This window comes from Pseudophryne corroboree, chromosome 4 (genome assembly GCF_028390025.1).
Source record: "Pseudophryne corroboree isolate aPseCor3 chromosome 4, aPseCor3.hap2, whole genome shotgun sequence".
Lineage (NCBI taxonomy): Eukaryota > Metazoa > Chordata > Amphibia > Anura > Myobatrachidae > Pseudophryne > Pseudophryne corroboree.
This window is the reverse complement of record NC_086447.1, coordinates 331,506,058-331,529,045: the sequence shown is the minus strand read 5'-3', so window position 1 is coordinate 331,529,045 and position 22,988 is coordinate 331,506,058.

Sequence of the window (22,988 nt, the reverse complement as noted above, 5' to 3'; positions counted from 1 at the left end):
TTCTTCAAGATCAACCCGTGCAGATCCAGTCGGACAATGTAACTGCAGTCGCGTACATAAACCGGCAAGGCGGAACGAAAAGCAGAGCGGCAATGGCAGAGGTGACAAAGATCCTCCTCTGGGCAGAAAGACATGCAAGACCTCTGTCAGCAATTTTCATTCTGGAAGTGGACAACTGGGAAGCAGACTTCCTCAGCAGACACGATCTCCATCCAGGAGAGTGGGGCCTCCACCAAGAAGTCTTCGCAGAGGTGGCAAGTCTTTGGGGAGTTCCTCAAGTAGACATGATGGAATCTCGTCTCAACAAGAAGCTTCAGAGATATTGTTCCAGGTCGAGAGACCCTCAAGCAATAGCAGTGGATGCACTGGTGACCGAGTGGTTGTTTCGGTCGGTATATGTCTTCCCTCCACTTCCACTGATTCCAAAAGTTCTAAAAATCATAAGAAGAACAAGAGTTCGAGCAATCTTCATTGCCCCGGAGGGCTTGGTACCCAGATCTTCAGGAGTTGCTCATAGAAGATCCTCAGCCTCTTCCTCCTCGCGAGGACCTGCTACAGCAGGGGCCATGTGTATATCAAGACTTACAGCGGCTACTTTGACAGCATGGCTGTTGAGCGCCGGATCCTAGCCCGAAAGGGTATTCCAAAAGAAGTCATTCCCACACTTATTCAGGCCAGGAAAGGAGTAACATCTAAGCATTACCACCGTATTTGTAGAAAATATGTGTCTTGGTATGAATCCAAGAAGGCTCCAACGGAAGAGTTTCAGTTAGGACGTTTTCTCCATTTTCTACAGGCTGGTGTGGATGCGGGCCTACAATTGGGTTCAATCGAGGTCCAGATTTTGGCCTTATCAATTTTCTTTCAAAGACAATTGGCCACCCTTCCAGAAGTTCAGACGTTCGTGAAAGGAGTGCTGCATATCCAACCTCCATTTGTGCCCCCGGTGGCACCATGGGACCTTAATGTGGTGTTGCAGTTCCTGCAATCGGATTGGTTTGAATCACTGAAGGAGATAGAATTGAAGTTTCTCACTTGGAAAGTGGTCATGTTATTGGCCTTGGCATCCACAAGGTGGGTGTCTGAGTTGGGGGCCTTGTCCCACAAAAGCCCTCACCTGATCTTCCATGAAGATAGAGCAGAGTTGAGAACTCGACAACAATTTCTTCCAAAGGTGGTTTCGTCTTTCCATATGAACCAACCTATTGTGGTACCAGAGGCTACTGACACTTTCACTGCATCAAAGTTTCTTGAGGTAGTTAGAGCTTTGAAAATTTATGTCACAAGAACAGCTCGGGTATGGAAAACAGAGGCTCTGCTTGTCCTGTATGCTCCCAACAAGATTGGGTGTCCTGCTTCTAAGCAGACCATTGCGCGCTGGATCAGAGGGACGATTCAGTACGCTCATTCCACGCAGGATTGCCGGTACCGAAGTTGGTAAATGCCCATTCTTCTAGAACGGTTGACTCATCCTGGGCGGCTGCCCGGGGCGTCTCGGCTTTACAACTTTGCCGAGCAGCTACTTGGTCAGGGTCAAACACGTTTGCTAAGTTTTACAAGTCTGACTCCTTGGCCGATGAGGACCTCATTTTGGTCAATCGGTGCTGCAGGGTCATCCGCACTCTCCCGCCCGTACTGGAGCTTTGGTATAACCCCATGGTACTGAAGTGGACCCCAGCATCCTCTAGGACGTATGAGAAAATAGGATTTTAATACCTACCGGTAAATCCTTTTCTCCTAGTCCGTAGAGGATGCTGGGCACCCGACCCAGTGCATACTTTACCTGCAGTTGTTGATTTTGTAGTTACACCAATGTTGTGTTAAGGTTATTTCAGCATGTTGCTGCAATTGTTCATGCCTGTTGGCGTGTGTTATGTTGAATACCATGTTGTGCGGCATGGTTGAGGTGTGAGCTGGTATGAATCTCACCATTAAATTAAAAGTAAATCCTTTCCTCGAAATGTCCGTCTCCCTGGGCACAGTTCCTATACTGAGGTCTGGAGGAGGGGCATAGAGGGAGGAGCCAGTTCATACCCTTGAAAAGTCTTAAAGTGCCCATGGCTCCTGCGGAACCGTCTATACCTCATGGTACTAAAGTGGACCCCAGCATCCTCTACGGACTAGGAGAAAAGGATTTACCGGTAGGTATTAAAATCCTGTTTTTTCTTTTTCCCTATCTACTGCACAGAGACTTGCTGCAGATGCAGTGACATACCCTCCAGCTGTAGTTTTTTGGCAGGTACAGTCCCTTTTTTATGGTCTGTACCGATTTCTGGCACTCCAAACTTCCATTAAAAGTATAGGAAAAGGGGCGTGGCCACGCCACAGTACCTGTGGACACGTCCCCTTTTCGAATTTGAAGCAATTTGTATGTGTAAATTGTTGGAGGGTATGTTGCTGCAGATGCAGTGGGCCTATTTTTGGGTGTGGACCTGGAGCTGCAGCTCCATCAGCCCCATTGTTAATCCTGCTCTGGGAACACACAGCAGCCAAAGGGCAGAGCTTCCATTGGATGCAACCTGTGTGGGAGGGCATTTCGCGCACAATCAGCTGTGGACTGGGTGTGATAGACCTGCCACTAACCCAATGAGAGCTCCTAGCCATGCCCAGCGTTATACACACAGGCACAGAGTCACAGATCTGGGCTATTATATAGGAGATGAGTCCATTAATGATTTTAACAATTGTTTAATATATACAACAAAGAGAGTCACGGTTACTGGTGCAGGTCCTCGCGAGGAATAAGAGGCCGAGGATCTTCCATGAGCAACTCCTGAAGATCTGGATACCAAGCCATCCTTGGCCAGTCTGGGGCAATGAGGATCGCTCGAACCCTTGTTCTCCGTATGATTTTGAGCACTTTTGGTATCAGTGGAAGTAGAGGGAAGACATATACCGACCGAAACACCCACTGGGTCACCAGTGCATCCACTGCTATTGCTTGAGGGTCTCTCGACCTGGAACAATATCTCTGAAGCTTCTTGTTGAGACGAGATGCCATCATGTCTACTTGAGGAACTCCCCAAAGACTTGTCACCTCTGCAAAGACTTCTTGCTGGAGGCCCCACTCTCCTGGATGGAGATCGTGTCTGCTGAGGAAGTCTGCTTCCCAGTTGTCCACTCCCGGAATGAAAATTGCCGACAGAGCTCTTGCATGTCTTTCTGCCCAGAGGAGGATCTTTGTCACCTCTGCCATCGCTGCTCTGCTTTTCGTTCCGCCCTGACGGTTTATGTACGCGACTGCTGTTACATTGTCCGACTGAATCTGCACGGGTTCATCTTGAAGAAGATGCACCGCTTGTAGAAGGCCATTGTAAATGGCTCTCAATTCCAGCACGTTTATGTGAAGACAGGTTTCCTGACTTGACCATCTTCCTTGGAAGCTTTTTCCCCGTGTGACTGCTCCCCAGCCTCGGAGACTTGCATCCGTAGTTACTAGGACCCAGTCCTGAATCCCGAACCTGCGTCCCTCTAATAGGTGAGAACTGTGTAGCCACCACAGGAGCGAAATCCTGGCCTTGGATGACAGGATTATCTTCTGGTGCATGTGCAGGTGGGAACCGGACCACTTGTCCAACAGGTCCCACTGGAATGCCTTGACATGGAATTGGCCAAACTGTATGACCTCGTAGGCCGCTACCATCTTTCCCAACAACCGAATGCATTGATGGATCGACACTCTTCTTGGTTTCAAAATTTGCTTGACCAGTCTCTGGATTTCCAGAGCCTTTTTCACTGGAAGAAATACCCTCTGAACTTCTGTGTCCAGTATCATCCCCAGAAAGGACAATCTTGTCGTCGGTTCAAATTGTGATTTTGGAAAATCCATGATCCAACCGTGTCATTGGAGTACTGACAAGGAGAGTGCAATGTTCTGCACCAACTGTTCCTTGGATCTCGCTTTTTTCAGGAGATCGTCCAGGTAAGGAATTATATTGACTCCTTGTTGTCGAAGGAGGACCATCATCTCTGCCATCACCTTGGTAAATACTCTCGGTGCCGTGGAAAGTCCGAACGGCAACGTCTGGAACTGGTAATGGCAATCCTGTACCGCGAATCTCAGATAAGCTTGATGAGGAGGATAAATGGGAACATGTAAGTAAGCATCTTTTATGTCTACTGACACCATGAAGTCCCCTTCCTCCAGACTGGAAATCACTGCTCTCAGAGATTCCATCTTGAACTTAAATCTTTTCAGGTAAAGATTCAGCGATTTCAGGTTCAAAATTGGTCTGACCGAGCCGTCCGGCTTCGGAACTACGAAGAGGCTTGAATAAAACCCTTCTCCCTGTTGTGACACGGGAACCAGGACAATGACTTGATCCTGACATCATTTTTGAATTGCAGCTGTTACTACTTCTCTTTCTGGAAAAGAAGCTGGCAGGGTCGATTTGAAAAATCGGGATGGGGGACGTCTTGAAACTCCGGTTTGTATCCATAGGACACTATTTGTAAGACCCATGGGTCCAGGCCAGATTGAAGCCAGATCTGACTGAAAAGTTTCAGACGTGCTCCCACCCGAGCGGACTCCCGCAAGGGAGCCCCAGCGTCATGCTGCAGCTTTGGCAGAAGCAGGGGTTGACTTCTGCTCCTGCGATCCAGGAGACGCTGCAGATTTTTTTCCCTTTCCCCTTCCTCTACCTGCAAAGAAGGGGGAACCTTTGGCCTTTTTGTATTTGTTGGGCCGAAAGGGCTGCATCTGAGAGTGATGTGTCTTTTTCGCCAGTGCAGGAGCATAAGGCAAGAATGTCGACTTACCTGTGGTAGCCGCAGAGACTAATGCATCCAGCCCATCTCCAAACAAGGCCTCACCTTTATACGGGAGAACCTCCATATTTCTTTTGGAATCTGCATCAGCATTCCACTGGCGAATCCACAATGCCCTCCGAGCGGATACTGCCATGGTAGCGGCTTTTGAACCCAAGAGTCCAATATCTTTCATGCCTTCTAGCATGTATGCAGCAGCGTGTTTGATATGACCTAACGTTAGGAGTATCTCGTCTCTATCTATAGTGTCAATTTCCAATGACAGGTTATCTGACCATGTTTTGATAGCCCTACTCACCTATGCGCAAGCAATGGTGGGCCTGAGCAATGTACCATTGGCCACATAAATAGATTTTAACATAGTCTCCAACTTGCGGTCTGCCGGCTCCTTCAGTGAAGCCGTCCCAGGTGCAGGGAGAATCACCATTTTAGTTAACCTTGATAGGGCACTGTCTAATACGGGGGGTGACACCCACCTTTTCCTGTCCTCTGCCGGGAAAGGATAAGCAACCTGAATCCTTTTGGGAACCTGAAATTTCTTTTCAGGGTTTACCCAAACTCTCTCAAATAAGGTATTTAGCTCATGAGAAGGAGGGAAAGTTACATTAATTTTCCTTTCTTTATAAAAATAAGCCTTCTCCTGAGGTACAGGAAGGGCTTCCGTAACTTCCAAAACTTCCTTTATAGCAACAATCATGTATTGAATGCTTTTTGCCAATTTAGGATCTATCCCCCTGGAATCACTATAGTCGACACTAGAGATGAGCGGGTTCGGTTTCTTTGAATCCGAACCCGCACGAACTTCACTTTTTTTTCCACGGGTCCGAGCGACTCGGATCTTCCCGCCTTGCTCGGTTAACCCGAGCGCGCCCGAACGTCATCATGACGCTGTCGGATTCTCGCGAGGCTCGGATTCTATCGCGAGACTCGGATTCTATATAAGGAGCCGCGCGTCGCCGCCATTTTCACTCGTGCATTGAGATTGATAGGGAGAGGACGTGTCTGGCGTCCTCTCCATTAGAATAGAGATAGATAGATTAGATAGAGAGAGATTGTGCAGAGTCGCAGACAGAGTTAGTTTACCACAGTCAGTGACCAGTGCAGTTGCTAGTTAACTTTTATTTAATATAATATATCCATTCACTTCTCTCTGCTATATCCGTTCTCTGCCTGAAAAAAAAAACGATACACAGCACAGTCAGTCACACAGTGTGACTCAGTCTGTGTGCACTCAGCTCAGCCCAGTGTGCTGCACAGTCATCAATGTATAAATTAAAAGCTTATAATTAATTGTGGGGGAGACTGGGGAGCACTGCAGGTTGTTAGCAGGAGCCAGGAGTACAATTATATTAATTAACAGTGCACACTTTTGCTGCAGGAGTGGTGACCAGTGCCTGACCACCAGTATAGTATTGTTGTATACTACTAATATCTCTTTAAATATCAACCAGTCTATATTAGCAGCAGACACAGTACAGTGCGGTAGTTCACGGCTGTGGCTACCTCTGTGTCGGCACACGGCAGGCAGTCCGTCCGACCAGAATTGTATTATTTATTATTATATACCTACCACCTAACCGTGGTTTTTTTTTCATTCTTTATACCGTCATAGTGTCATCCTAATTGTTACGAGTATACTACTATCTCTTTATCAACCAGTGTACAGTGCGGTAGTTCACGGCTGTGGCTACCTCTGTGTCGGCACACGGCAGGCAGTCCGTCCGACCAGAATTGTATTATTTATTATTATATACCTACCACCTAACCGTGGTTTTTTTTTCATTCTTTATACCGTCATAGTGTCATCCTAATTGTTACGAGTATACTACTATCTCTTTATCAACCAGTGTACAGTGCGGTAGTTCACGGCTGTGGCTACCTCTGTGTCGGCACACGGCAGGCAGTCCGTCCGACCAGAATTGTATTATTTATTATTATATACCTACCACCTAACCGTGGTTTTTTTTTCATTCTTTATACCGTCATAGTGTCATCCTAATTGTTACGAGTATACTACTATCTCTTTATCAACCAGTGTACAGTGCGGTAGTTCACGGCTGTGGCTACCTCTGTGTCGGCACACGGCAGGCAGTCCGTCCGACCAGAATTGTATTATTTATTATTATATACCTACCACCTAACCGTGGTTTTTTTTTCATTCTTTATACCGTCATAGTGTCATCCTAATTGTTACGAGTATACTACTATCTCTTTATCAACCAGTGTACAGTGCGGTAGTTCACGGCTGTGGCTACCTCTGTGTCGGCACACGGCAGGCAGTCCGTCCGACCAGAATTGTATTATTTATTATTATATACCTACCACCTAACCGTGGTTTTTTTTTCATTCTTTATACCGTCATAGTGTCATCCTAATTGTTACGAGTATACTACTATCTCTTTATCAACCAGTGTACAGTGCGGTAGTTCACGGCTGTGGCTACCTCTGTGTCGGCAGTCGGCAGGCAGTCCGTCCATCCATAATTGTATTATTATTATAATATATACCACCTAACCGTGGTTTTTTTTTCATTCTTTATACCGTCATAGTGTCATACTAGTTGTTACGAGTATACTACTATCTCTTTATCAACCAGTGTACAGTGCGGTAGTTCACGGCTGTGGCTACCTCTGTGTCGGCAGTCGGCAGGCAGTCCGTCCATCCATAATTGTATTATTATTATAATATATACCACCTAACTGTGGTTTTTTTTGCATTCTTTATACCGTCGTCATAGTGTCATACTAGTTGTTACGAGTATACTACTATCTCTTTATCAACCAGTGTACAGTGCGGTAGTTCACGGCTGTGGCTACCTCTGTGTCGGCAGTCGGCAGGCAGTCCGTCCATCCATAATTGTATTATTATTATAATATATACCACCTAACCGTGGTTTTTTTTTCATTCTTTATACCGTCGTCATAGTGTCATACTAGTTGTTACGAGTATACTACTATCTCTTTATCAACCAGTGTACAGTGCGGTAGTTCACGGCTGTGGCTACCTCTGTGTCGGCAGTCGGCAGGCAGTCCGTCCATCCATAATTGTATTATTATTATAATATATACCACCTAACCGTGGTTTTTTTATACCACCTAACCGTGGCAGTCCGTCCATAATTGTATACTAGTATCCAATCCATCCATCTCCATTGTTTACCTGAGGTGCCTTTTAGTTCTGCCTATAAAATATGGAGAACAAAAAAGTTGAGGTTCCAAAATTAGGGAAAGATCAAGATCCACTTCCACCTCGTGCTGAAGCTGCTGCCACTAGTCATGGCCGAGACGATGAAATGCCAGCAACGTCGTCTGCCAAGGCCGATGCCCAATGTCATAGTACAGAGCATGTCAAATCCAAAACACCAAATATCAGAAAAAAAAGGACTCCAAAACCTAAAATAAAATTGTCGGAGGAGAAGCGTAAACTTGCCAATATGCCATTTACCACACGGAGTGGCAAGGAACGGCTGAGGCCCTGGCCTATGTTCATGGCTAGTGGTTCAGCTTCACATGAGGATGGAAGCACTCAGCCTCTCGCTAGAAAACTGAAAAGACTCAAGCTGGCAAAAGCACCGCAAAGAACTGTGCGTTCTTTGAAATCCCAAATCCACAAGGAGAGTCCAATTGTGTCGTTTGCGATGCCTGACCTTCCCAACACTGGACGTGAAGAGCATGCGCCTTCCACTATTTGCATGCCCCCTGCAAGTGCTGGAAGGAGCACCCGCAGTCCAGTTCCTGATAGTCAGATTGAAGATGTCAGTGTTGAAGTACACCAGGATGAGGAGGATATAGGTGTTGCTGGCGCTGGGGAGGAAATTGACCAGGAGGATTCTGATGGTGAGGTGGTTTGTTTAAGTCAGGCACCCGGGGAGACACCTGTTGTCCGTGGGAGGAATATGGCCGTTGACATGCCAGGTGAAAATACCAAAAAAATCAGCTCTTCGGTGTGGAGGTATTTCACCAGAAATGCGGACAACAGGTGTCAAGCCGTGTGTTCCCTTTGTCAAGCTGTAATAAGTAGGGGTAAGGACGTTAACCACCTCGGAACATCCTCCCTTATACGTCACCTGCAGCGCATTCATAATAAGTCAGTGACAAGTTCAAAAACTTTGGGTGACAGCGGAAGCAGTCCACTGACCAGTAAATCCCTTCCTCTTGTAACCAAGCTCACGCAAACCACCCCACCAACTCCCTCAGTGTCAATTTCCTCCTTCCCCAGGAATGCCAATAGTCCTGCAGGCCATGTCACTGGCAAGTCTGACGAGTCCTCTCCTGCCTGGGATTCCTCCGATGCATCCTTGCGTGTAACGCCTACTGCTGCTGGCGCTGCTGTTGTTGCCGCTGGGAGTCGATGGTCATCCCAGAGGGGAAGTCGTAAGCCCACTTGTACTACTTCCAGTAAGCAATTGACTGTTCAACAGTCCTTTGCGAGGAAGATGAAATATCACAGCAGTCATCCTACTGCAAAGCGGATAACTGAGTCCTTGACAACTATGTTGGTGTTAGACGTGCGTCCGGTATCCGCCGTTAGTTCACAGGGAACTAGACAATTTATTGAGGCAGTGTGCCCCCGTTACCAAATACCATCTAGGTTCCACTTCTCTAGGCAGGCGATACCGAGAATGTACACGGACGTCAGAAAAAGACTCACCAGTCTCCTAAAAAATGCAGTTGTACCCAATGTCCACTTAACCACGGACATGTGGACAAGTGGAGCAGGGCAGGGTCAGGACTATATGACTGTGACAGCCCACTGGGTAGATGTATGGACTCCCGCCGCAAGAACAGCAGCGGCGGCACCAGTAGCAGCATCTCGCAAACGCCAACTCTTTCCTAGGCAGGCTACGCTTTGTATCACCGCTTTCCAGAATACGCACACAGCTGAAAACCTCTTACGGCAACTGAGGAAGATCATCGCGGAATGGCTTACCCCAATTGGACTCTCCTGTGGATTTGTGGCATCGGACAACGCCAGCAATATTGTGTGTGCATTAAATATGGGCAAATTCCAGCACGTCCCATGTTTTGCACATACCTTGAATTTGGTGGTGCAGAATTTTTTAAAAAACGACAGGGGCGTGCAAGAGATGCTGTCGGTGGCCAGAAAAATTGCGGGACACTTTCGGCGTACAGGCACCACGTACAGAAGACTGGAGCACCACCAAAAACTACTGAACCTGCCCTGCCATCATCTGAAGCAAGAAGTGGTAACGAGGTGGAATTCAACCCTCTATATGCTTCAGAGGTTGGAGGAGCAGCAAAAGGCCATTCAAGCCTATACAATTGAGCACGATATAGGAGATGGAATGCACCTGTCTCAAGTGCAGTGGAGAATGATTTCAACGTTGTGCAAGGTTCTGATGCCCTTTGAACTTGCCACACGTGAAGTCAGTTCAGACACTGCCAGCCTGAGTCAGGTCATTCCCCTCATCAGGCTTTTGCAGAAGAAGCTGGAGGCATTGAAGAAGGAGCTAACACGGAGCGATTCCGCTAGGCATGTGGGACTTGTGGATGCAGCCCTTAATTCGCTTAACAAGGATTCACGGGTGGTCAATCTGTTGAAATCAGAGCACTACATTTTGGCCACCGTGCTCGATCCTAGATTTAAAGCCTACCTTGGATCTCTCTTTCCGGCAGACACAGGTCTGCTGGGGTTGAAAGACCTGCTGGTGACAAAATTGTCAAGTCAAGCGGAACGCGACCTGTCAACATCTCCTCCTTCACATTCTCCCGCAACTGGGGGTGCGAGGAAAAGGCTCAGAATTCCGAGCCCACCCGCTGGCGGTGATGCAGGGCAGTCTGGAGCGACTGCTGATGCTGACATCTGGTCCGGACTGAAGGACCTGACAACGATTACGGACATGTCGTCTACTGTCACTGCATATGATTCTCTCAACATTGATAGAATGGTGGAGGATTATATGAGTGACCGCATCCAAGTAGGCACGTCACACAGTCCGTACTTATACTGGCAGGAAAAAGAGGCAATTTGGAGGCCCTTGCACAAACTGGCTTTATTCTACCTAAGTTGCCCTCCCACAAGTGTGTACTCCGAAAGAGTGTTTAGTGCCGCCGCTCACCTTGTCAGCAATCGGCGTACGAGGTTACATCCAGAAAATGTGGAGAAGATGATGTTCATTAAAATGAATTATAATCAATTCCTCCGCGGAGACATTGACCAGCAGCAATTGCCTCCACAAAGTACACAGGGAGCTGAGATGGTGGATTCCAGTGGGGACGAATTGATAATCTGTGAGGAGGGGGATGTACACGGTGATATATCGGAGGGTGAAGATGAGGTGGACATCTTGCCTCTGTAGAGCCAGTTTGTGCAAGGAGAGATTAATTGCTTCTTTTTTGGGGGGGGGTCCAAACCAACCCGTCATATCAGTCACAGTCGTGTGGCAGACCCTGTCACTGAAATGATGGGTTGGTTAAAGTGTGCATGTCCTGTTTTGTTTATACAACATAAGGGTGGGTGGGAGGGCCCAAGGATAATTCCATCTTGCACCTCTTTTTTCTTTTCTTTTTCTTTGCATCATGTGCTGATTGGGGAGGGTTTTTTGGAAGGGACATCCTGCGTGACACTGCAGTGCCACTCCTAGATGGGCCCGGTGTTTGTGTCGGCCACTAGGGTCGCTAATCTTACTCACACAGCTACCTCATTGCGCCTCTTTTTTTCTTTGCGTCATGTGCTGTTTGGGGAGGGTTTTTTGGAAGGGACATCCTGCGTGACACTGCAGTGCCACTCCTAGATGTGCCCGGTGTTTGTGTCGGCCACTAGGGTCGCTAATCTTACTCACACAGTCAGCTACCTCATTGCGCCTCTTTTTTTCTTTGCGTCATGTGCTGTTTGGGGAGGGTTTTTTGGAAGGGCCATCCTGCGTGACACTGCAGTGCCACTCCTAGATGGGCCCGGTGTTTGTGTCGGCCACTAGGGTCGCTTATCTTACTCACACAGCGACCTCGGTGCAAATTTTAGGACTAAAAATAATATTGTGAGGTGTGATGTGTTCAGAATAGGCTGAAAATGAGTGTAAATTATGTTTTTTGAGGTTAATAATACTTTGGGATCAAAATTACCCCCAAATTCTATGATTTAAGCTGTTTTTTAGGGTTTTTTTAAAAAAACACCCGAATCCAAAACACACCCGAATCCGACAAAAAAAATTCGGTGAGGTTTTGCCAAAACGCGGTCGAACCCAAAACACGGCCGCGGAACCGAACCCAAAACCAAAACACAAAACCCGAAAAATTTCCGGCGCTCATCTCTAGTCGACACAGGAATCAGAGTCCGTGTCGGTATCAGTATGTATTATTTGTGCAAATGGTCTCTTATGTGACCCAGAGGGGTCGCCTATGGATGAAAAAGCAGGACTATGAAAAATCACATCTTCCACTGATTTTCTCCAGCTTTCCGCCGAGCTGCCCGACGGCGGATACGGCCGACGAGCGACCCGGCGGCGGGGGGGCAGTGACGGGGGGAGTGAAGTTTCTTCACTCCCCCCGTCACGCGGCTGCATTGAAGTGCAGGCAAATATGGACGAGATCGTCCATATTGGCCTGCATGCACAGCCGACGGGAGACCAGCGATGAACGAGTGCGGGGACGCGCATCGTTCATCGCTGGAGTCTCCACACTGAAAGATATGAACGAGTTCTCGTTCATTTATGAACGAGATCGTTCATATCTTTCTGAAAATCGGCCAGTGTGTAGGGCCTATCAGACTTATCCAATCTCTTACTGATATGATTCACACTATCACGTAATTCTTTCACCCAATCAGGCTCGTGGGGGTAAATTTACTAAAATGGGAGTTCTATTTAAGATGTGATGTTGCCCATAGCAACCAATCAGATTCCTGGTATTATCTTCTAGAAGGTGCTAGATAAATGAGAAGTAGAATCTGATTGGTTGCTATGGACAACATCCCAACTTAAATAGAACTCCCATCTTAGTAAATTTACCCTGTGGTGTGCCGGCAGCACCACCACATTACAACTCTGTGTCCCTAAAATGGCTCCCTCAGGGGAAGAGCTCCCTGCCTCAGACATGTCACACACGTGCACAACCACACCACAGACACTCCGGGACTTATAGGGGACACACCCACAGTAAAATCTGTCAGAAGGACACAGATAGGATTCACAGCCAGTTCACAACCCAGCGCCAGTAACACAATGTCTGTGAACACAAAATGCCCACTGATACGCAGCGCTTTTATAATGTTAATCACAATTATATAGCACCAAATTCACTGTGGCCCCCCCTGTTTTGCACCCTGATACTTGTTCAGCAGTGGAGGAGGACCAGCGTTCTTCTCTGCAGCTTGGAAGGAGAGAAAATGGCGCTGAGCAGTGTGCTGGCTGACTGAGGAGGAAGCCCCGCCCCCTCAATGGCGCGTTTCTCCTCAGCATTTATGAGGTAATTTTTTATACTGGCGGGGGTAGGACTCTGCCTCAGCAACTTATGCCCCTTATTTATGCCAGTTTCTAGAGGTTTCATGCTGCCCAGGGTGTCTGTGTATGTGTGGACAACATGGCGCGCTGCGCTCCCGCCAGCCTTGCGGTACCTTTAGCCGTCACTTTGATTGAAGATCTTCTTCTAACACTCACCTGTCTTCTGACTTCTGGCTCTGCAAGGGGGGTGACGGCGTGCTGTGGGAGTGAGCACATAGCCGCAGCTAGTGTTCAGTGCCCTTCAGGAGTTAATGGTGTCCTGTCAGCCAGAAGCAGAGCCATGAAACTCTTCAGGAAGTTGGTTCCTACTTCTGCCCCCTAAGTCCCACGAAGCAGGGAGACTGTTGCCAGCAGTTCTCCCTGAAAATAAAAAACCTAACATAAGTCTTGTCAGAGAAACTCAGTAGAGCTCCCCTGGAGTGCATCCAGTCTGCCTGGGCACATTTTCTAAACTGAGGTCTGGAGGAGGGGCATAGAGGGAGGAGCCAGTTCACACCCTTGAAAAGTCTTAAAGTGTCCATGGCTCCTGCGGAACCGTCTATACCCCATGGTACTAAAGTGGACCCCAGCATCCTCTAGGACGTATGAGAAATCCTTTTACTGCAGCGTACTATGTCCTGCTGCCAGTCCGCCTGCCCCCTCCGCCATGAACAATCCCCGCTCCCTAGCCACAGCGCAGGTGGAACAAAAGCTGCAGTGGCCACCGGAATAGATGTGTATGAAAGCGGCGCAGCGGAAGGCTTTCATAGCCCTCCCTGCGCCGCATACTCTCTGAGCCTCCTCTGCACGTGATGTCACAGAAGTAACTCCCTGCCACAGCCGCGCCCAGATACCCAGAGGCCCTGACTCCGCAACACAGCACCTGGACTGCTGGCCTGGAAGCCCCGAGATGGCTAATGTAACGGATAGAGTGGGTGATATCGTGGAGGGTAATGTCTGGACGCTGAATCAATGTAAAAGGTGACAGTGCTGTGCAGTGCAGTGGGTGTGTAGTGTCACTGACACTGCACAGCACTCTCACCTTTTACTTTGATTCTGCCAGCCAGTCACTATTGTTAGCGCCGGTGTCCCAACGCGCAGCATTGCAGGGAAGTAGACGCACTAAATAAACTAGCCTTAGGGCTGCTGGGAGCGGCAGTTTATTGAGTGCATCTTCTTCCCTGTAATGCACTGCGTTGGGACACTGCCGCCAACAATAGTGACTGGCTGCTTCGCTGCTGTGCGAGTCTCCGGGAGAGCCACTGCTTAGCTGCTTCCAGGAGGAGAAGCAGGAGAAGCATTACCCACCCCTCCCCCAATCGCAGTACCCATCCGCGACACCCCCACACCCTTCCTCCACCACCTGCGGTGGCTCCGGACCCCCTTCCCCACCCGCAGCACACTCCGCACCCGCCCCTCCCCCACCCACGGCACTCACCCCTCCCCCACCCACTGCTCCACCGCAACCGTTCCTCCCCCACTGGCGGTGGCTCCGGACCCCACCTGCAGCACCCACGCACCCTCGCCCCCTATCCGTTTGATAGATAGACAATATCTAGTTAGACAGTCAATAGATAGACACCATATATTAGACAGACATTAGGTCGACAGGGAAAAGGTCGACAGGTCAAAAGGTCGACGTGGTCAAAAGGTCGACATGAAAATGGTCGACATAAAAAAGATAGACAAATGTTTTTTTTAATGTAACATGTTTTTGGATTATTTCATACTTTCTCTATCCATGTCAGCATAGAGTTAGTTATAAACCTTGTGGCGAGCGCAGCGAGCCACCGTGCCCGAAGCGCGGCGAGCGAAGCGATCCCCGCGAGGGTATGTCTTTCTACAATTGGGGGTCCCAGATGACAAAACTATCCACACAAACCACAAAAATGCAAAAAACATGGTGTCTACCTTTTTCATGTCGACCATTTTCATGTTGACCTTTTGACCCTGTCGACCTTTTGACCCTGTCGACCTAATGTCTGTCTAACATATGGTGTCTATCTATTGACTGTCTAACTAGACAATATCTATCTTTCATACCGGAACCCCCTCGCCCACCCGCGGCACCACCGCACCAGCCACCACCCTCACCCGCTGCACCACCGCAACCACCCCTCCCCCACCCGCGGCACCCCCGGACCCCATCCGTGTCTTTCCCGCACCTGCCACTCCCCCAACCACAGCACCTAGTAGATGATTCATCAGGCACTACGTGCGCTGTTCACGCGGTTGCAAGGGGCTTCGACCCCTTAACCATCACTCGCCCTTTGTCCTTGCAATATTTAACCACTCACACAATTATGATTAGAGGTAATACTCCATATAATAAAAATATTGCACGCCACAAGGGGGTGCAAGGGTGAAGGGGGCGTAGCCCCTTACGACGGTGTGAAGAGCGCACGTAGGGCGCGATGAATCACCTAGTTGTTTATATTAAGCCTAATTTAAAGCATGTAATGATGGTGGTTTCAAATGCCCAATGATGCTTTTAAATCTGTTTGGAGATTGAAAAACTCAATACAAACATCTGCCACTTGTGTTATACCACAAATTTCTACTAATAGTGACAATGATAATGGGAAGTGTGATTTATTTGCACATAATGTTTGGCTCAAAATATGTGGAAAGGAGTGACTCTTGTTGCTAGGAGATCTTTAGAACTACGGAAGCCAACTACTTCCAAAAGACTAAAGTCTGACTGCTTTTCTCATACTGCTGATGTCAGGCCACAGACTTTGTCATGAAAATGATGTGATGTCATATCTGCACTCTTCTGAGCTGTGCAGCCTGGTAGTCGAATAGAAGGAAGAAAAATAACATAAGTAGGGTCGTTGGCCGGCCCAAGGTAGCCCAATATGCCACCTGGCCAACCTGCCCTTGGTCACCACAGCAGAGCAATAGCAAGCTGCCCCCCTGTACCGTCAGCCTGTCCCACCTTTAATTCTCCACTTATCTCCTCTAAAGATATAAATGAAAGTTACTTATGCTGCAGTTATACCTTATATCTCAAAGATAGCTTAGAAACTATATATATATATATATATATATATATATATATATATATATAGTGAGGAGATCAGGGTACAGTTGCCACCTCCTGGGGGAGATGGGCACCTCCAAACACACCAGCCAAGAAAGCAGCAAACCAGTCCAGGGGGGGATGCAATCAGTTTACCGGCTGTTGGGATCACAGCGTTCAGGAGACCGACGCCGGAATCCCGACACCCGCCGATAAACCGACAGCCAGAATCTCGACACCGGCCCGGTATTCCCACTTGGTTGGTGGATCCACACCACCAACCAAGCAAGAATAGAACCTGTGGTGAGCCACCGGGCCCTATGCACAGCGAGCCCGCGAGGGGACTCACTGACGAGATTCCAGCAGATGGGATGGCAATGTCGGTATAGTGACAGCCGGCATCCCGTCTGCCAGAATATCGTATGTATCCCGTCCAGGGTTTTCGTGCAATCTAGCCATAGCTAGTTTTATTGTGCAGTACATACAGTGCATCCAGAAAGTTTTCACAGAGCTTCACTTTTTCCACATTTTGTTATGTTACAGCCTTATTCCAAAATGGAATAAATTCATTTTTCCCTCAAAATTCTACAAACAATACCCCATAATGACAATGTGAAAAACGTGTTTTTTTTTGTGATTTTTGCACATGTTTAAAAAATAAAAAACAAAGAAATCACATGTACATAAGTATTCACAGCCTTTGCTCAATACCTTTGTTGATGCACCTTTGGCAGCAATTACAGCCTCAAGTCTTTTTGAATAGGATGCCACAACTATCTTTGAAAAGTTTAGCCCATTCCTCTTTGCAGCACCTTTCAAGCTCCATCAGGTTGGATGGGAAGCGTCGGTGCACAGCCATTTTCAGATCTCTCCAGAGATTTTCAATCGGATTCAAGTCTGGGCTTTGGCTGGGCCACTCAAAGACATTCACAGAGTTGTCTTGAAGCCACTCCTTTGATATCTTGGCTGTGTGCTTAGGGTCGTTGTCCTGCTGAAAGATAAACTGTCGCCCCAGTCTGAGGTCAAGAGCACTCTGGAGCAGGTTTTCATCCAGGATGTCTCTGTACAGTGCTGCATTTATCTTTCCTTCTATCCTGACTTGTCTGCCAGTTCCTGCCACTAATAAACATCCCACAGCATGATGCTGCCACCACCATGCATCACTGTAGGGATGGTATTGCCCTGGTGATGGGCAGTGCCTGGTTTCCTCCAAACATGACGCCTGGCATTCAGGCCAAAGAGTTCGATCTTTGTCTCATCAGACCAGAGAATTTTGTTTCTCATGGTCTGAGAGTCCTTCAGGTGCATTTTGGCAAACTCCAGGCAGGCTGCCATGTGCTTTTACTAAGGAGTGGCTTCCATCTGGCCACTCTACCATACAGGCCTGATCGGTGGATTGCTGCAGAGTTGGTTGTCCTTATGGAAGGTTCTCCTCTCTCAACAGAGGAATGCTGTAGCTCTGACAGAGTGACCATCGGGTTCTTGGTCACCTCCCTGACTACGGCCTTTCTCCCCCGATCGCTCAGTTTAGACGGTCAGCCAGCTGTAGGAAGAGTCCTTGTGGTTCTGAACTTCTTCCATTTAGAGGCCACTGTGCTCATTGGGACTTTCAAATCAGCAGATATTTTTCTATACCCTTCTCCAGATTTGTGCCTCGGGACCCTGTCTCGGATGCTCGGATGTCTACAGACAATTCCTTTAACTTTATGCTTGGTTTGTGCTCAGACATGCACTGTCAAGTGTGGGACCTTATATAGACAGGTGTGTGCCTTTCCAAATCATGTCCAATCAACTAAATTTACCAAAGGTGGACTCCAATTAAGCTGTAGGAACGGGTGTAGTAGGGTATGCCGGCGGTTGGGCTCCCGGCGACCAGCATACCGGCGCCGGGAGCCCGACCGCCGGCTTACCGACAGTGTGGCGAGCGCAAATGAGCCCCTTGCGGGCTCGCTGCGCTCGCCACGATGCGGGGACGGTGGCGCGCTACGCGCGCCACGCTATTTTATTCTCCCTCCAGGGGGGTCGTGGACCCCCACGAGGGAGAATAAGTGTCGGTATGCCGGCTGTCGGGATTCCGGCGCCGGTATACTGTGCGCCGGGATCCCGACAGCCTGCATACTGAAGACCACCCATAGGAACATTTCAAGGATGATCAGTGAAAACAGGATGCACCTTAGCTCAATTTTGAGCTTCATGGCAAAGGCTATGAATACTTATGTACATTTCTTAGTTTTTTATTTTTAATAAATTTGCAAAAATCTAAAAAAAAAACTTTTTTCATGTTGTCATTATGGGGTATTGTGTGTTGAATTTTGAGGGATAAAATTAATTTATTCCATTCTGGAATAAGGCTGTAACATAACAAAATGTGGAAAAAGTGAAGCGCTGTAAATACTTTCCGGATGCACTGTAAGACAAAACATAATAATAAATCCTAGCCCATCTGGGCACTAACTAAACATAATAGATTCCCTCTCTCAGGGTGGTAGGACCTAATGCCCCAAACACAGGCATATGCACAATACTTGTAGCCAGTAAATCGCAGTGTCTCATAACAGGCCTGCTGCCAGTTTCTCTAGGTAGTGAGACCCTAAGGCAAGCCCTGACGCAGCTTATATCATCCTTCTACAGGTGCAGGCACTAATTAGTCTGCTCTCAGGCTACAGCTCTAAAGACCCAAAATGGGCCTTGTGGATGCAGCCCTCCTTTTTCTCTCACATCCACACCCCCAGGACCCATTACTGCGCTGGCTTTTACTTAAAGCCCAAACTCTAATCAAGTCTGTTCAGCAAAACAAACATTTCTTGCGGGTTTAAAATACATAGGCCAGAAACCTGGGACAAACATATCTCTCATTTATCACTTTACCAGTGCTTCTGTCAGATCTGTGGTTGGAATGAAACCCTGCTAATGGATGAGAGCAACTGACAATCGACTATTTGCTACCAAACACTGGAAAATGGACAAAAACTGTCCGTGATTTAACCAATTTGTATGAACGACAGGTTTTGTCCATTTTCCAGTGTTTGAAGCAAATGGTCAATTGTCAGTTGCTCTCATCCGTTACCAAGTTTTCATTACAACCACAGATTATCTGCCAGATAATTGTAAAATGTATGCCCAGTTTAAGCACTCTGTCTCATCACATGCAGAATACAGTATATCATATTTATTCTATTTACAAACATCCATCTGTGTTTATACAGATCATTCATTGAAATACCAAACCGTGGAGTAGTAGTTGATAATATTTCAGTACCAATAACCAAGATGACTGTCCGGAACTCCTACTCCAGGCAGAGTTTGCTCATATGCCTTGCTTCATTGGCATGCATGGCAAAAAATATGGCTTATACATACTACCTACTGATTGTTACTTGGGTTCTGCTTCCAAGCTGTCATCTTCATCAACTTGGAAACTTGCCTATGGGATGTGCAAAGACACTACTTTTAAAAGGCTTAAATATACATAGAAGTCAAGGGTCTAGATTTAATATCTGTTGGATTTTCAAACTGCCAAAGATCCGCGGTTTTGACTGATGTTTTTCAAATGCAATAGTAATTAATGCAAAATAAAGGTGACTTAGCAATAATGTCATTTGAAAAGCATCGGCCAAAGCGGACGATCATGGATGGCTTTGAAAATTGGGCGTTTGGAAAATTTGCCCCAAAGTAATCTTTAAGCCCCTGCTGTACTGAACTTGCACATGACCCATCTCTCCAAGTGCAGGTGGGAACCAGTATAAGATTTTTTCAATCAAAATACAAGTGCAAGTTGTGCGCGTTGCAGTGCAACAAATGTTAAGCCTGCCATATATGGGGTTATGTCATAACATAATTGGGGCCCTTTCTGTCTATATTTCACCTACATTATTTTACATTCAGTGTGTATACATGTAATAAACACCAGCTGCATTTTTCCACGGAAGTATAGTTTTTTCTTATTCACTGATTATCTTACTACTTCTTTGCTTGACTAACTTTCTCACACTCCAGTTCCCACTGAGTGCCAGCAAACCTTGAGTCATCTGACTAAGAAACACTCCAAACTCTAGTGAAAAGGCTTTTTTTTTTTGAGTCCATAGAATACAGAAAGAAAGAAAGAAATGGTTTTCCTTCTTCCTCAGTATCTGATCTGCACCTGTACTGAGGCAGTCCCACACATATCACCTTTTCAGAGACCGTGAGAAAAAAGAAAGTCAGGGAAGAGGAACTGTGGTGTGTTTAGAAAACACAAAGACATCCTATCTATAGCCACGTGTGTCCCCATCAATCAGCACAGCGAAAAGAAACAAATTCAGGATTTCCAAACCACAAGGGATGGGAACAGTTCACAAGAAACAGAAACCTTTAGTCTTCCTGTTTAACCAATTCACAGACAGTCTTCAACATTGCAAAAGTCACTGACACTCTTCGTCTCGATAGTGAATGTTATTTGTAAAAACAAGTTTGTTGTTAGTTGCTACTTCTGCAAATGGCATTACAGCAATCCTTAATTTCTGGTAATTACCAGCAATGTTATGATTCCAATACTTTAGTGAAGAGCTTAAATATGCAGAACGCGTAAACACATAATTACACAAACATTGAAAAGATTACAAACTGTTTTAGAAGCAATGAAGCATAAGTAAGCCAGATCAAACTGACTGAAATGCCCATTGTACACAATGCATTTGTGCCATCTTGAGAGTGGTATGGATGACTTAGGAGCTTGTATTTGTCCAGGTCCAGGAAAGGCAATGACTTGCACTTAGAGAAACCCCCTCCCCGCTCTTGCTCTCTTGTTGTGCATACTGTGATTTTGACATCATATAGTGTGGGGGGGAATCTGGGAGGGAATTTTACTCTCTTGGGACATTTTGGGAGATTATGCAACTATGCTGCAGTTCATCAGGCTTAGAACTAGTCCTTGTTGAAGTTTGAGAGTGCTACTGCACATATTCCATATTGGTTCCTACAGGGAGGATTCAATACATCATCAAATTGGCTGCTGAACCTAGTACTGCGCATGCGAGGCACCATTAGAGGAACACAGTGGATGTCTTCCACTTAGCCCCAATAGAGATCCTGAAATGACTACTTCCACACTACTACAAAGACTGCCAGATACCAATACATAGCCTGGTACAGCTTGCATCCACATCTCTTTCCAGCTGGTGACCTGTATAATCAAAGCACCAGCTCCGCCCCATGCTGGAAACCAGTGCATGCATAATCGTGAGTACAGCTATACCATCACATTACTACTTCAATAAATCACCCCACTGGTAAAACAATCAGGCTGTTCCTTGTCTCAGGGCATCCGCTGATTGGGGGTAATTTCAAGTTGATCGCAGCAGGAATTTTGTTAGCAGTTGGGCAAAACCATGTGCACTGCAGGGGAGGCAGATTTAACATGTGCAGAGAGAGTTAGATTTGGGTGTGGTGTGTTCAATCTGCAGTCTAATTTGCAGTGTAAAAATAAAGCAGCCAGTATTTACCCTGCACAGAAATAAAATAACCCACCCAAATCTAACTCTCTCTGCACATGTTATATCTTCCTCCCCTGCAGTGCACATGGTTTTGCCCAACTGCTAACAAAATTCCTGCTGCGATCAACTTGGAATTACCCCCATTATACACTCACTCTCCCATATCACCACCTATACACACATATTTGAACAGGTTATGGACTCAGACCCACAAGCTACAGTTGCACAGGCACCAAGCTACTAGAATACCCAGCAGCACACAAATGCCATCTTAGACACATGCAAGGCAAATACTGCTATCAGACACGGAGTGAAGACAGCACAGAGTATTTCCAGTGCATTGTGTCAGTGCAGAAGCTAATTAGAAAACAATCAGCATAATTATGTATGTGAGAAGCATAAACACAGGAGCTACATCCATACTAGGGCTTATCACGCTGAAAGGTGCTGAACATTATATAACATGGAAGTTTGCTATGGAAATCCAACTAAAGCGTGAGAGGTCGTGAAAACTATCAGTAGATCCTGGTGACGTTTCATTTCCAGATAATGTATAGAGAGCTATGGAGACAATTGGTTTAAGTGTAGAACAACGTGTACTCTATCATACATGGGAAAGTGTCAGCAAAACCTGTGGACAGCACTGCAGGTAGCATATCAAGATAGGGGTTTTATGAGAAAAATATATTTGAGACATGTATCACTTAAAACAAAGTTATGTTCAGCAGCATGAGTGACAAATTGATGTCTGTCTCTAAGCAAACTATTGGTTGTAGGAGTGCAAGTAGATGATGAAAATCTTGCTATATCAATGCTACAAAAGTTAACTCCTGAGTTTGACTTCCTTTTTGTGGTTTTGGAAGCAAACACAGCCAAGCTGACCACAGACACAGTAAGAGCAAAGCTACTGCAGTTCCAAGAATGAGTGCCCTGTGAGTTAACTGCTGAGAGTACTGCATTGCACACAAAGAGTAAGAAACTTAGAAAATAACATTTTAAGTGCTACATATGTCATAAGGTAGGTCACAAAGCATTTTAATGCAAGCAAAGAATTGTGAATGCTATTTAGAACAAGAAATGCAATGGCAAAGATGAGTCAGCCCTGACTGTCACAGATAACTACAGAAGCGATTGTTGGTACAGTGTATCAATTCCGATGCAACAAGGCATTTCAGCTTCAATGAGGAGTGTTAGCTGCATGTAATCCTGTCAAAATCAATCAAAGGAATTGGAAATTAAGCTGGAACAATTAAAAACTGCGTTAACATTTGGTACTAGAAATCCAAGATAT